The sequence below is a fragment of the Convolutriloba macropyga genome, chromosome 7, assembly GCF_964194025.1.
Source record: "Convolutriloba macropyga chromosome 7, txConMacr16.3, whole genome shotgun sequence".
Lineage (NCBI taxonomy): Eukaryota > Metazoa > Xenacoelomorpha > Acoela > Convolutidae > Convolutriloba > Convolutriloba macropyga.
The window spans coordinates 21,209,228-21,222,841 of NC_134474.1; the positions used below are offsets into that span (position 1 = coordinate 21,209,228).

General features: G+C 30.3%; 1 protein-coding gene across 1 annotated transcript in view; it reads right to left on the reverse strand.

The window, feature by feature from the left end:
• Positions 1-13,614, reverse strand: part of LOC142342696 (phospholipid phosphatase 1-like) — a 518,061-nt gene that overhangs the window by 282,084 nt on the left and 222,363 nt on the right. The window lies entirely within an intron of this gene.

Genomic DNA, 13,614 nt, shown 5'->3' on the forward strand with positions numbered 1-13,614 from the left:
TTATTAAAAGCAAATTTATTAAAAGCAGCTCAACAAAATTCAATTTTCAATACAATAGTTTTCATCGCGTTTGCTTATCGCATCAAAAGTTTTACAGAGGTTCTACAGAAAAAATTGGACGAGCTTCTACAGCACATTCATCTTAACAGCTGTGTTGACGTAACCAAATTTTCAGCCGAAAAAATTAATATTTCAATCATATCTATGCGTTAGCAATCGTTGCTGCGAAGCATCAATCAGCTCGTGTCAATTTTAGTGTTTATATCATTGTTGTGAGATGCCGCTGTAGCCAACAAGTGCAGGTCAAGTTGATTATAAGCTGTCAAGTGAACTGGCCATCTTTTGCATCAATTGTTATCGATGGGAGCCATTTACCAGATCAAAGATGAGTTCGATTGTGATAGCTTCACATAAATGTCCCAAGAAACTTTAAGCTAATCTTACCCAGCTGATTCCGTGCACAATTTTGAGAAAATAGTACAAATCTGTCAGAGTAGTTTATCGTGAGCAGATCTGGGTGGGGGGAGTAAGAGGATGTACCTATGTATTAACAATAGGTATAGTCTCTTTCCAACAAATTTCCAAAGATGTACCTAAAAAGAGAGGGAGAACAATAGACCTGTCATCTTATCATAATTACCCAGGGGTAATTATCTTTATTAACCCAGGGAAATGCATCCAGTTGGATTTTCCACTCTAATGAACTTCAGCTAATCTTATCTACTTAATAAAAACCATCTGCAGAACGTTTACTTTCAAACTTTTCATTTAAGCACAAATTTTTCATTTATCAAAATTTTTTTTTCATTTTTCGATTATTAATGAAGTTTTGCTTTGAATATTTTCAAATTATCGGAAGTTTTTCCACAAAAAATTCTTAAAATTCTTTTGACAGTTTCGTCTTTTTTTACTTCTGATGATGTAGAAGTATGCAAGAAACCAAATTTTGGGTAGTTTCTTTTAGTAGTCAGTGGTTTGTTTCTCGATAGTTTCAGTTTCAAAAACCCGAAACAGTAAACAAATTTTTCAGATAATGCTGTTCCAATAATCGAATCACGTTTTTTTAACACTGATTTCAATGAAAAATACTAAATCACAGAAAATCATCACTGAAAAATTTTTGTTTTTTCGTAGTTTCGCATTCTGAAACCTCAAACCAAACTTTTTTCTGGTCGAAAAGGTATGTTACAGTACAAATTTAGAGTGGATTTTTCGAAATGAAATCAATGGTAGTAATTTTATGGTCAATTATAGTTTATAGGTTTGGGTTTTTTTGTAGTTTTAGTTCTTCAAACCTCAAACTGCAAAATAATTTCTTCGAGAACGGTTTGCTATATCAAATCTCTGTACGTTGTTTTTAAACAAAGCATTTGATTGTGATTTATTAACCCTAAGAACTCAAACTTTTTGGTTTTCCGAAATTTCAGCTTCCGAAACCTGAAACTTCAAACAATTTTATTTGGGAATTTCTGCTACAGTACATCTTTATAGCATAATTTGTGACGCATAATCCAATGGACACAATTTAAAAGTCGTGAAGAAAAAGAAAAATTTGTATTTTTTGAAGTTTCAGATTCTGAAACCTGAAACCAAAAAAATACTAATTCTTCTTAAAAATAAGAATTCTTGCCAAAAACACCCAAATCTTGCCAAAAAATACCCAATTCCTGCCAAAAATCCCCAATTCTTTTCCAAAAACAGTCAATCGTTGTCAAAAAACCCAATTATTGACCCAAAATACCACATTATTGCCAAAAATTTACCAATTCTTGTTAAAAAATACCCAATTCTTGTCAAAAAATAACTAATTCTTGCCGAAAAAATTCAATTCTTGACAGAAATTACCCATTTCATGCCAAAAAGACCCAATTCTTCCTAAAAATACCCAGTTCTTGAAAAAATACTTATTTCTTGCCAAAAATACCTATTTCTTGCCAAAAATACCGAAGTCTTCGCAAAATTACCCTATTCTTGCTAAACAATACCCAAATCTTGGCAAAAAACCCAATTCTTGCCAAAAATACACAATTCTTGCCAAAAAACCTAAATCTTGGCAAAAAATACCCAATTCTTGCCAAAAATACCCAATTCTTGTCCAAAAACAGCCAATCGTTGTCAAAAAATATCAATTAAAGCCAAAAATTACCCAATTATTGCCAAAAAGTTCCCAATTCTTGGCAAAAGATACCCAATTGTCAAAAAAATAATTCTTGCCAAAAAAACTCAATTCTTGGCAGAAATTACCCACTTCTTGCCAAAAATACCCATTTCCTGCAAAAAAAACCAAATTCTTTGCAAAATTAACTAATTCTTGCCAAAAACTTAAATCTTGGCAAAAAATACCCAACTCCTGCCAAAAATACCCAATTCTTGTCCAAATATAGCCTATAATTGTCAAAAATTACCCAATTAAAGCCAAAATTTCTTGACAAAAAATAACTAATGCATAACAAAAAAACCCAATTTTTGACAAAATGTACTTAATTTTTGCTAAAAAATACCCTACTTTCGCCAAAAATACCCTATTTTTATCATCGATTACACAATTATTGAAAGAAATTTCCCAATTCTTTGCAAAACATACCCAATTCTTGAAAAAAAAAACACCTCATTATTTCCCAAAATGGCCAACTATTGCCAACAAAGCCCAGTTCCTGGTAAAAAACACTCAAGTCTTGCCACAAAACATCCAATTATTGCCAAAAAAACCCAAAATATTACCAAAAATGCCAAACTTTTGCCAAAAAAACAATTCTAGCCCAAAAATATTCGTTTCTAGTCCAGAATTACACAATCCATAGCAAAAAATACCCAATTCTAGCCAAAATCTACTAAATTTTGCCAAAAAATTACCTAATTGCTGCCAAAAAGAACCCAGTTCTAGCAGAAACTGCCCAATCGGTGCCACACAAAAACACAAATCTTGCCAAAAAATACCCATTTTCACATCAAAGTAGCTAAATCTTGTCAAAAGTACCCAATTTCTTTAGTAATGGCAAAAAAATACCCAAATTGTAAGCAAAATAACAAAATTTTATCGATTATATATCTAAAATGTATCAAAAATTGGACAATCTTGCCATCATCTGAACTTATCCGAATTCTTCCTGACAATCCAATTATTTCGTTACCTTACAAACATCAACTTCTGACAAAATCGTTTGTGGAGATGAATCTTCTCATGTGATCGATATAGGTTTAATGAGCACAAATTCGTCACGAATTATTAACTATTGTCCAGAATTAGTCATTAAATATATCAGTTTATTCATAGTAATTCAACAATTACGTCCTACTATCTTCACAATTACAAAAAATTAGCTGATCTAATCCTTGTAGGAGGGCCACTGAACTGATTGGAACAAAAATTAGTCCAGCTAGGTCATATGAGTACTACAATTACGGATACCTATGTATTGTATGCGGTCACTAAACTCATGTGACAAAAAATATCCATACTATTTCCGATATGATTATTCTTACTTTATCAAAGCATGCACAGCTCCCGTGTTTGAAGACTTACTGATAATATTCTACTAATTACGTAACTATTGCGTCATAATGATGTCATTTTTTATTTTAGTGTACAAACAAAAAGTCCAACTCATTGTGCTTCGTTTTCTTCTCTTCAAGAAATCAAGTATAGTTAGCTTTTTCAATCTTTTCCGCAGACATTTTCAATCTCATTTTGCTGCAAACCTAAGTTGCCAACAAAAAACCTTTCAGTGAACATTCTTCATCTCCTGGACATCTTTCTATTTGACAATCCAGGTGTGTGACTTCTGTTATAAAATATGAAAACAGACCAGAAAAAAACGAATAAATAGCTATTATAATCATCGTACTGAATTGCAAACAGCATAATAATTCTTAAGAGAGAAAGACTTTGCAATATTGTTAACTTTAGTTCATTTAAGAGTTCAACCATCTTCACCCATAAAAGGCTGGATTAATGAATATCAAATCTGTGAAATTGAACAAATATCTCAAGGCCCGCTTCTTCTTCGCCGATTTCAATGATGATGTAGCAATTTTAAAGGAGAGGAAAACGCGCTACGGCTGGGTAGCTCACCGTCCATTCTCAATTGCGAGGGAACTCCTGGTCTTCAATATTGCAACTGAGAAATTGCTTTAAATCTCTGTTCCATACAAACAGACAACTATAGACTTCTACAAGAACCAGAACGAAAACACAACTTTACAAGTCTCAGACAACATGAAACTAAGTAGATCAGTCCGTGCGCAATTCTGTGATTATGAGTTAGGTTATCTTATAGACCAATGTATGAAAATCAACTGGGGTTTTTTTGAGGAGGAGAGGCAGATTAATTTCCTGTTGTGTGTCTGACGAATTTGAAAATTTGCCGGAGCAGAAACCTGATTGGCATTGTGACGAGAGGGAAAATTGGTCATTGACAGAGAGTATTATTGCAATTTTAGAAGAAGAGAACGCACTTGACCCCAAGTTTGGCAACAAAAACTTTGACAAGGCAGTCCCCTTTTCGTGTTTTTCTACAGAAACTGGACAAGATACAATAAAAGAAGTACAGGGAGCATCGACTGTTGGGGTGAGAATACTTCACTTTCACTCAAGTCGGCCACAACCATCCTTAGTACAGTAGTCAATGAATAAGCAGATTACCAAGATCATATTTTTCTAATGAGGCAATTGAAAAAATATCTGAAAAAACTTCCCGCAATCTGAGAAACCAGCGCATTGTACACAAAAGGCTGTCAAGAGAAGGGCTCCTGCTGTCAATAAGCTGAGAGCGTGGGAAGTAAAAAACCAGATGGTGATGAAATCGAAGACAAAATGTGTCCTACATCGCGCATATTGAGACGAGTTATATAGAAACAAAAACTAACAAGCTGAGAAGTTATTCTTTTGACTGATTTTGTTTATATTTCCTGTATAATTTCAGATCTGAAACTGTTATTTTCTGGGATGACTAATTGAATGGTTAGTTTGTAAAATTCTGTTTTTACAATAGGAAAAAGCTGAAATTCATGTAAGCTTTTGAAATAATACTTTGATACTAATATCTAATTGAGTTTTAAAAATACATTTTCGAAATAAATTTTTATTCAAAGTTCAAATTTGAATTTAAATTTATGTCAAAAAAATGCTTGCTTTGTAATATCCGTTTTTTCAAAAATGCCGATTAGCGTCGAAAAAGATTTAGATTTAGATACACATGCAAATCGTTAAAAATAAAACTTACAATTTTTTTTAAATTTTAACAATAAGCATGATTTTTTATTGTTTCGAAAAAACATGATTTTTTTATATTCTTTTTTTTCGTTTTTCCATTTGCCAGTTTTTGAAGTTTTTTAATGTGAGATTTTGAAATTAACTATTTTTTGAAACAAATGTAGTTTTACTATAAAATGTTTTTTACGTAAGCTTTTCAACAAAAATGTAAATTTCAATGATTTTATTTTTTTTCTAGCTATCAGCTTTTGAAGTTTTATAGTGTAAAATTTTGAATTTAGTAATTTTTTTGAAAAATTTGTTTTAGTAACATAATTTTTTTCAAAAATATTGTTTTTTTCATAAGGTTTTCAGCAAAAACGTAAATTTCGTTGTTTTCTATTTCTTCCATATTTCAGTTTTTGAAGTAATTTCCATGTAAATTTTTTAATTTAACTAATTTTTTTGAAAAAAAAAATGTTTTAATAGAATAAACTTTCGATCAAAAATGTCGTTTTTTATAAGGTTTCAAATAAAAAAAGCAATTTTTGTTGTTTTTTAATTTTCTATTTTTCCATTTTTCAGTTTTCGAAGTTTTTCAGGTAAAATTTTAAATTTAATTAATTTTTTTAAAAAAATTACTTTTACTAAAATAATTCGTTTTCAAAGGTGCTGTTTTTACATATTAATTTCAACAAAAAATGTAAATTTTGGGGGTATTTTCTGTTATTCCGTTTTTTAGTTTTTGAATTTTTTTCATGTAAAATTTTCAAATTATTTTTTAAAAGAAATTGTTTTACAAGAAAAATCTTTTCAAAAATGTCGTTTTTTTACATAAAGTTTTGAACAAAAATTGTAATTTTTGTTGTTTTTTATTTTCCTATTTTTACATTTTTCAGTTTTTTTGTTAAACTTTCTTTTGTTTTTGCAAAAAATATTGTTTTACCAAAACAATTTTTCTTCAAAAGGGTCGTGTTTTAAATAATGCTTCTAACAAAAAATGTAAAATGACAAACATAAATGCTTAAAATGAAAAAATAGAAGAAATAAGGTTGTCAACAAAAGCTTGATTTGTTATAGATTTCCGCAAAGTTTATCAACCAAATCTCCATAATTGTAACAAATCAATTTTTACAACTTTTGACTGTGCGAAAATTGCGAAAAATTTCAAAAGCTGAAAAATGGAAAAATAGAATAAGAAAAACATCAATATTTACATTTTTTGTTAGAAATATTATGTAAAAAACGACCTTTTTGGAAAAAAATTGTTTAAGTAAAACAATATTTTTTTTAAAAAAATTAATAAAAAATTTATCAAAAAAACTTCAAAAACCAAAAATTGAGAAATAGAAAATTAAAGAACAACAAAAGTTGCATTTTTTGTTCAAAAACTTATGTAAAAAACGACATTATTAAACGAAAAACTTTTCTAGTAAAAGATTTTCTTTTTTGAAAAAAATAAATAACTTAAAAATTTTAAAAGAAAAAAAATTCAAAAACTGAAAAAAAAAATTGAATAACAAAAAAACTTCGAAAATTTTTTGTTAAAACAATGTGAAAAACGGCACTTTCGAAAAAAAATAATTTTAGTTAAGGAACTTTTTCTACAAAAATATAATTAAAAAATTTTACATGAGAAACTTCAAAAGCTGAAAAAAGGAAAAACAGAAAAATAAAAAACAAAAATTGCATTTTTTGTTTGAAACCTTATGTAAAAAACGATATTTTTGAACGAAAAATTATTCTAGTAAAACACTTTTTTTCATAGTTAATTAATTTAAAAAATTTACATGAAAAACTGCAAAAACTGAAAAATGGAAAAACAGAAAAAAAAGCATCAAGATTTACATTTTTTATTAAAAACATTATGTAAAAACCGACCTTTTTCAAAAAAAAAATATTTTTGTCAAAAACATTTCTATTTCAAAATCATTAAATTGAAAAAATTACATTAAAAAATTTTTTAAAAATGTCTTAGTAAAACAGCTATTTTCAAAAAAAATTACTTTATTCAAAATTTTACATTAAAAAAATTTAAAAGCTGATAAATAGAAAAAAGAAAAACATAAAATCATCAAAATTTACATATTTTTAAAATGCTTACGTAAAAACCAACATTTTAGACAAAAAAATTTTTTAGTAAAATTCGATTTTTTTCAAAATAATTAATTTCAAAATTTCTCCTTAAAGAACTTCAAAAACTGACAAATGGAAAAACGAAAAGTTAAAAAAAAACATCTAGTAAAACAATAATTTTTTTTCAATACAAATTTTTTTCAAAACATTTTATTTTTAACGATTTGCATGTGTATCTAAGTCTAAAAATACTTTACCAAAATTTCTTCTTGGATAAGACCAGGTAATCTCTTATCTAAGGCAGCATGCTTATTGTAAAATTCTGGTAGGAAAAATTGCTTCTGGATTTTCCTGCAAAATTATCACTGCAATCGCTTTGCATCATCCAGTATCACAATGATCGCAATTCTGGTCGACTGATTTTGTCAAGATTTTCCCCACTGAGTGCCACAAAAAGACTATCAGTATCTGTTCCAATGAACTCATTTTTTTGGATTGCAAAAAGCGGAGAAAAACTTGTATTTAAGCTGCAACATTGTAAGTTTGGCGTGCAGGAGGATAAGGAAAGAAATGTCTTGATCATCTCTACCTCATCAATCTGGTCTGGCAACTCATTTAGGGACTTGAAACACCTGCTGCTAATTAACTTATCCAAATAAGAACATTTCACATGTTTTGCATTCATATGTCGACTGCAGTCCGTTCTCTGATAACCAGATTGAACTATTTCTAATCAACTTCATAGTCTCTGCAACGACATTTGTCTCTGTGTTCTGATTTGCTTCGCGGCGAGCATCAACAGGATTCTGAACAAACGATTCAAAGCAGTGGCGGGGAATGTATCGCAGAAGCCAAAAAAACCGGCCTTTTTGGCAAAAAAATCAGATAAAACATGCATTTTTCGACGTTAACCGTCATTCTTGAAAAAAATTGGATATTACAAAAACAAGCAATTTTTGACATAAAATTAAATTCAAAACAGAACTTTTAAAAAAATGAATTCGAAAATGCATTAGTAATTGCATCATTAAAATTTACATTTTTGTTGAAAAGCTTACGTAAAAAACATTTGATAGTAAAACTACATTTGTTTCAAAAAAAAGTTAATTTCAAAATCTCACATTAAAAAACTTCAAAAACTGGCAAATGGAAAAACGAAAAAAAAAGAATATAAAAAAATTATGTTTTTTGGAAACAATAAAAAGCATGCTTGTTGTTAAAATTTTAAAAAAAAATTGTAAGTTTTATTTTTAACGATTTGCATGTGTATCTAAATCTAAATCTTTTTCGACGCTAATCGGCATTTTTGAAAAAACGGATATTACAAAGCAAGCATTTTTTTGACATAAATTTAAATTCAAATTTGAACTTTGAATAAAAATTTATTTCGAAAATGTAATTTTAAAACTCAATTAGATATTAGTATCAAAGTATTATTTCAAAAGCTTACATGAATTTCAGCTTTTTCCTATTGTGAAAACAGAATATTACAAATTAACCAGTCAGTTAGTCATCTCAGAAAATACCAGTTTCAGATCTGAAATTATATAGGAAATGTAAACAAAATCAGTCAAAAGAATAACTTGTCAGCTTGTTAGTTTTTGTTACTATATAACTCGTCTCAATATGCGCGATGTAGGACACATTTTGTCTTCGATTTCATCACAATCTGGTTTTTTTACTTCCCACGCTCTCAGCGTTATTGACAGCAGGAGCCCTTCTCTTGACAGTCTTTTGTGTACAATGCGCTGGTTTCTCAGATTGCGGGAAGTTTTTTCAGATATTTTTTCAATTGCCTCATTAGGAAAATATGATCTTGGTAATCTGCTTATTCATTGACTACTGTACTAAAGATGGTTGTGGCAGACTTGAGTGAAGTATTCTCACCCCAACAGTCGATGCTCCATGTACTTCTTTTATTGTATCTTGTCCAGTTTCTGTAGAAAAACACGAAAAGGGGACTGCCTTGTCAAAGTTTTTGTTGCCAAACTTGGGGTCAAGTGCGTTCTCTTTTTCTAAAATTGCAATAATACTCTCTGTCAATGACCAATTTTCCCTCTCGTCACAATGCCAATCAGGTTTCTGCTCCGGCAAATTTTCAAACTCGTCAGACACACAACAGGAAATTAATTTGCCTCTCCTCCTCAAAAAACCCCAGTTGATTTTCATACATTGGTCTATAAGATAACCTAACTCATAATCACAGAATTGCGCACGGACTGATCTACTTAGTTTCATGTTGTCTGAGACGTGTAAAGTTGTGTTTTCGTTGTGAGATTTGTAGAAGTCAACTGTTGTCTGTTTGTATGGAACAGAGATTTAGAGCAATTTCTAACTTGCAATATGAAGACCAGGAGCTCCCTCGCAATTGAGAATGGAAGATGAGCTACCCAGCCTTTGCGCGTTTTCCTCACCTTCATAATTGCTATATCATCAATGAAATCGGGGAAGAAGAAGCGCGCCTTGAGATATTTGTTCAATTTCACAGATTTTATATTCATTAATGCAGCCTTTTTTGGGCGAGAATGGTTGTAATCCCAAATGAACGGAACTTAAAATATTGCAAAATCTTTCTCTCTGAAGAATTATTATGCTAATTGCGAATGAGTACGATGATTACAATAGCCATTTATTCGTTTTTCTAGTCGTGTTTTCATATTTTATAACAGAAATGATTTACCTGGAATGGGAAATAGGATGATGTCCGAGAGATGAAAAATCTTCATTGAAAGTTTTTTAGTTGACAACTTAGGTTTTGAAAATTGTCTCGCGAAAGAAAGAAGCACAATGAGTTGGACTTTTGTTTGTACACTAAAATAATAAATCACATGACGAAATAGTGACGTAATTATTACAATATGATCAGTAAGTCTTCAATCACGTGAGCCGTGCATGCTTCGATAAAGTAAGAATAATTTTATAATATATAATTGCCAACAATTGGAAAATTTCTGTCAATAATTGGGTAAATATTGGTAATAATAGAGATTTTTTTGGCAAAAATAGGGTATTTTTTGACAAAAATTAGGTACATTTTGTCATGAATTGGGTATTTTTTGTTACGAATTAGTTTTTTTTTACAAGAATTGGATATTTTTTTCCAAGAGTTGGGAACTTTTTGGCAAAAACTGGGTAATTTTTGGCAATAATTGGGTATTTTTGACACTGATAGGCTGTTTTTGGACAAGAATTGGGTCTTTTTTGGCAAGAATTGGGTATTTTTTGACAAGATTTTGGTATTTCTGGCAAGAATTAGGTATTTTCGCAAAGAACTGGGTAGTTTTGACAAAATGGGTACTTTTTTTACAAAAATTGGATATTCTTTGCGAAAAGCTTTTTTTTGGTTTCAGGTTTCAGAATTTAAAATTTAGAAAAATACAAATTTTTTCGATTTTTCACGACTTGTTTCCGTCAAAATTTGCGTTATAAAGATGTACTGCAACGAAATTTCCAAATAAAAAAGTGCTGCAACTTCGGAAAACCGAAAAGTGTAACTTCGGAAAACCGAAAAGAGATTTGATATAGCATAACATTCTTGAAGAATTTATTTTGTAGTTTGAGGTTAGAGAAATTAAAACCCAAACCTATAATCTATAATTGACCATGAAAATACTACCATTGAATTCAATTCGAAAAATACAGTCTAAAGTTGTACTGTTTGTACTGTAACATACATTTTCGACCAAAAAAATTTTAATTTGAGGTTTCAGAATGTGCAACTACAAAAAAACAAAAAATTTTCAATGAAGGTTTTCTGTGATTTAGTATTTTTCATTGAAATCAGTGTTAAAAAACGTGATTCGATTATTAGAACAGCGTTATCTGAAAAAATTTGTTTACTGTTTCGGGTTTTTGAAACTGAAACTATCGAGAAACAAACCAGAAACTACCAAAAGAAACTACCCAAAAATTGGTTTCTCGCATACTTTCACATCATCATAATTGAAAAAAACGAAATTGTCAACAAAAAATGTGACAAACTTCCGATAATTTGAAATTATTCTACCCAAAATTTCATTAATAATGGAAAATTGAAACGAAAATATTGATAAATAAAAAAGTTGTGCGTAAATGAAAACTTTGAATATAAAAGTTCTGCAGATGGATTTTATTAAGTATATAAGATAAGCTGAATTTCATTAGAGTGGAAAATCCAACTGGATGCATTTCCCTGTGTTAATAAAGATAATTACCCCTGGGTAATTTTGATGACAGGTCTATTGTTCTCCCTCTCTTTTTAGTTACATCTTTGGAAATTGGATGCAAATACGCTATACCTAATGTTAATACATAGGTACATCCTTCCCCCCGCAGATCTGCGGACGATATACTACTTGTCAGACAGGTAACTACAGTAGAATTCTAGAACCGGAAAACATATATTTGAATAAAAAATAAGAATTCAAGAAAAACTACAACTCAAGGAAGTTTAAAAACAAAAATTACATAAGATTTCAGTGAATAGAATGCTCGAAATATTGCTTTTCAAGGATCTTCCTTAAAGCAAATGCCAAAAGCACATGAAAACATAAAATTACAATTCATCGCAGAGTTGATAATGTACCATATTCTTCAAAAATACAGCTGCCAAATAGACTTGATGATTAGAATACAGATAGATAGATACAGAGAAAATCAAGTTTTTGACGCAGCTAAAACTATGAAAATCTTCTAGCGATAAAAGGATATTGTTTGCTCATATTCATATCAGCTAAAGCCCTTTTAAAAAGTACTTAAATTGCATTAATGAGTGTCTTCGACATTAAACTAATAAGTCAATTGCAGTTTTTAAGTGCAGCAGTAACGTTTTGAATAAACAGGTCGCTTATTATGAAATTTGATCACATTAATAAGCTAAAACCCACGTTTGACGGAGAGAGAAAATAGAGAAAGAGGGAAGAGAGAGAGAGAGAGAGAGAGAGAGAGAGAGGAGAGAGAGAGAGAGAGACAGAGAGAGAGAGAGAGAGAGAGAGAGAGAGAGAGAGAGAGAGAGACAGAGAGAGAGAGAGAGAAGAGAGAGAGAGAGAGAGAGAGAGAGAGAGAGAGAGAAGTGATGCCCCACACCTAAATACCGTAAAGGAGAGGAAGAAAGTCAATAAAAAGTTGTCATTTTGGCCGTTCTGTGAACAAAAAATGTAATAAAAAATGGGTGTCAGACGATGAAACAAAGCAGACGTAGTAGGGACAATTCCTCAAACAGAGACCAAACAACTTTCATTGGCATATCAAATATTAGACCCTGGATTAAAAAGGAGGGGACTTCAGTAACCATATATAGAAAAACTTGGATAAAGAAACTCGAAGTCGAATAAAACTATCGGAAAAAGTTTTTTTTTGTTCAAAAATTTCTCACTCTGCTTTAATAAAAAAAGAGAAAAAAAGTTTACGCCTCAAAACCAATGCCTTTTACGCCCCGCTCGATCATGGCGCGAATAAAATCACGCCTCAAACTCGTCTTCACTATAATCGAAGTGTAAGAAAAGTAAAACGGCAGGAATTCTGGAACCAACTCGAAGTAATATACTGACCACACAAACAGAAGCAACAAGAAAAAAGCAAAAACAATTTCACCGCAAATTTGATTTTTTTGATAAAATTTAAGCTAAGAACCAAAAACTATTTTTCATCAAAAAGAATAGTTTTTTCTTGACATTGTTAAAGATCCAAAACAAAAATTAAAAGATCTAAGGTTATCTTAAAAAATGCAGAAATAGAAAACCAAAAAATTGTGGCATTTATAGATTTCAATTGAAGGCTCACAACTAATTAAAACAATTTGGGAAAACAGTGGTATCGGAAATTTACTGAATAGAAAAAAATAAGTAGTAATTAATTCTTCAGAAGTACGCAAACGAACCTGGATAAAAATTACTCCGAAAAAAACATTTCCCACACGTTCGCTAGCAACAAACTCATTTTTTGAGCTGAAAACTATTTACAGACACAGATAGGAACAAAACGAAATAAGAAACTAAATTAAAAACAATTGGTCTCATTATTTTGTAAACTTTACTGATAAATGCACGAACGACAGATATGCAAATGAACCACAATTCTGTTTGAAAAGCCTGAAAGTCAACAGATGCCTGAAAATTTAAAATAGGAGGCAGAAAAAATCTTAAAATGAAATTGAACAAAATTATTAATAAAGCATATGCAGAAGAATAACAGAAAAAACACAAAATGAGAATACCCATCTTGTTGGTAACGATGTCCAAAATTTGGCTGCTGAAAAATGCCTCCCATATTCACAAAGTTATCAATTATGTCCGAACAGAAAAATTTATTTAAGCGATACAAAATATCAAACTATTTCCTATCAACAAAAACGCAGCAGACTGCCGCAA